Genomic DNA, 3,415 nt, shown 5'->3' on the forward strand with positions numbered 1-3,415 from the left:
ATCCCAAAAAGCGATTTATAGGTCAGGTTTCCACTGTTGAATATCCTGCTATGCATAGATACAGCGCATGAACTTTGGCATGGCATAGTAGATGTTTTACGGCGCTATAGACACAGAAATGACAGTTACGGCGCCAGTGAGAAACGTATTTTGATATAATATTTGGCTAGCGTTTGTTTCTAGCGTCTTTTATTTTGTTATTGTAGGTGTTTTATGTAATAGAACATTAAAATTTTGGGCGGCACTGCACGACCGTGCTCAATGGACGAACCGCGCCTGCTATCTATCTATATATACATATATATATATACATACAATGACATGGATAGGGTAAACTACCCAAGGTTAAACCAGACCAAGGTGCAACCACTTTCACTATCTTCTAAATAAAGCAGGGGGGGGGGGGATTAACAGACCATCCTTCCCTTGGGATTTCTTTTGACATATAATCCACTTCTTTTTTCATTTCTCTTTTTATTGTAGCTGGTAGAAACATTTTTTAATGTCTGTTGAAAACTTGATTTGTGAGAAGATTTTTAGGCAAGTTGATCAAGGGGAGATAACAAAAAAACAAACAAATTAGTTTCCGTTTTCAAAGCTGTTGTTTTGGGTTTTTTCTAAATCCATGATGATTTGCTACTGATTGTGATAAGCATTTGCAGTACAAAACACATCGGAATGTCAGTGGTCGCACCAAGGGCATGGCGAACTCATCCAAGCCCTGCGTGCAACCAGGCTGGTTGTACGTTGGTCATGGTGATTTGTTTTACGATCCAAGGTGCTACAACTTCTTGGGTCATGCCAGAATAATTCTACCTAACCTCAATTTATGGTTAGTTACAATTATAATTTATTGTAATTTTGTATGAAAAGGAAAACAACCCCCCACCCTAAAAAAAAGAAGAAACCCGTAGGCCTAGGCCCCTACTATTGATATTCTGTAGAGCAATACCGTTAGCATCTAACTTGCAGTAAACATAGTTTAAATAAACACAAAGATCAGTCTAGTATGCACAAAGTGAGAAAAAAAAACCGCACAGGCTGAAAGATATTTTCAGATCCCTAATTTGTTCTTATAATATATTACATTCTTTGCATTCAAAATACAGACATGGTGTTCATAGTGTAGAATCCGTATTGCGAAAACAAAAGTAAATGGCATCAGCAAGGGAAGATAATATAATTGCATTGCTCTTCTGTGCAACTTAATCAAGACCTAACTTAACAGAACACTGACAAAAGCTGTTGCGTGGGTCTAGTACTAGATTCTAGTAGTGTGAGGCAGCACTCGTGGCCTAGCGTGTAGGTGTTCGCCTCTCATTCAAAGATCCGGGGTTCGAATCCGTGTAGCGACAGAATTATTTTCTTTTCTAAAATTGTCTCCTTTCACCTCCTTTCCTGCTCTCAAGTAATGTTCTGTCGTCTGCTTCAGTCTCCACTTCCTGTCCCCTACCTCCTCACCTCCTTTGTCCCCTCCTCTGGGCTCCTGACTCTTTCAGCAACCTTTCTACTGCTACTCCATGACTCCTTCTTACTGCTGTCTTTCAGCCACACCCCTGATCTTTTGGAGGGAAAGATCTACACCTAGCCTTCTCGGACAAGAGCGAAAAATCTCGGAGGTCCCGTGTGCAAGTCGCGCACGTTAAAGATCCCTTTATGGTCTAAAATCGGTAAGAGCAGGCTTCGGCCGCCACCCGGGAAAAAATTCAAAATTTCCAACAAACTGAAAAATGTTTAATGTGTCCCGGGCGCTCATATATCCTTGTGCAGTTGCGAGCGCCGTAAAACAGTTACCTACCTAGTAGTGTGTAATCTCAGACGAAGAGGAAGTGCGCTGACACCATAGATGTATACTACATGTACTAGCTTAAAAAGGAGATAACTCTAGAGTCTACGGCTGACACGCGTGCTGACGTGCCTTCACGCGACCGCAGATTTTAGACACGCAAATAAGTTGGATAACTATTTCAATTTTCAGCAATAGTTTAATTTTAAGTTCTTCGTTTTTCTGACTAACCCTTCTGGGCTCTTGAAATTCATTCAAAAGCGAATTTTATCTTTTTTTCTTTCTTATATATATACATACATATATATTTTGATAGATAGATAGATAGATAGATAGATAGATAGATAGATAGATAGATAGATAGATGGGGTGTTGGGCCAAAAAAGAAATAAAAACAGAAAAATCATAAATTTGATAATAATTTCCCATTGAGCAGAACTATCTCGAAATCTTTAACTAGCGCTTGATTTCGCCCCGATGGCAAACATTTTGGCTTTTACGAACTGCGTATATTACGCATGCTGCCACCAGTGCTGCAAAACTTTCCTTGGCAAAAGACGAAAGAAATGTCAAAGGATACCTAGACATGAAAAGTTTTTACTGAGATGAAGAAACGAGAATGGATCTGTAGAGTGCTCAGAGCTTTAAGGCCTAGTCTTATGGGATAAAGCCCTGTATAGGCTTAAATACACTCTAATAATTAATTATCACAGTAAGATTTAGTCTCACTAAACTCACAAAAGGGACAAAAGCAGGAGTAGCTCTAGAGCGGGCAGGTGTACATCCGTTTTGCCAGTTACGCCTCTTGACTCTTTGGCAGGTAGATCCAGAGAGGGTTTACATTACAGCACAGAATTCTACAAGTGTAGAATTCTGTGCATTACAGTAATAAAGAGGTGACACTCGTGGCGGCGCTCCATAACAACAGTGCATTGTTTCCAAGGAGGTTACTTGATTGTTTCGCGTATCGCCCGGCGCGGGGGGTGAAAACACTTACGCGCGGTAATCACTGCCACGGCGATGCTAAGAGATGCTGTCATGTCATGAGAAAATGTAGTGTCGTCTGGAGTTAGTTCACTAGGGTACTAGCACTAGGCACTATGCCTTTAACAAAGAAGGAGGCCTGTGAATTCTATCGCATACTTTAGGCAACTCCCTGCCTCCCTCGGCCAGAAACTGTAAGACGTATGGCTTAAGTTGACATAGGCGCCTACATTCTAATAAAAAGAATAGATGCAGAAACATTACTTCGTCTTTATAGATCTGAAAAAAATGATATCACCGTAATTAAAGGAATAATCGTTTTAATTTTCAGCAAATCTACTCGTTCTCCTCTGTCCCTCTGTCATCTCTCTCTCCCTCTCTGTCCGTCTGTCTGTCTTTTTTTTCTCTCCCTATTTCTTTTTCTCTATCCCTGTCTCTCTTTCTCCACCCTCTCTCCCTCTGTCTACCTGTCTGTCTGTCTGTCTGTCTGTCTGTCTGTCTGTCTGTCTGTCTGTCTGTCTCTCTCTCTCTCTCTCTCTCTCTCTCTCTCTCTCTCTCTCTTTCTTTCTCTTTCTCTTTCTTTCTTTCTTTCTCTCTTTCTCTTTTTCAGCCCGTCTCGCTCTATCTGTGTGTCTGTCTGTCTGT

This window comes from Aplysia californica, unplaced genomic scaffold (assembly GCF_000002075.1).
Source record: "Aplysia californica isolate F4 #8 unplaced genomic scaffold, AplCal3.0 scaffold00205, whole genome shotgun sequence".
Lineage (NCBI taxonomy): Eukaryota > Metazoa > Mollusca > Gastropoda > Aplysiida > Aplysiidae > Aplysia > Aplysia californica.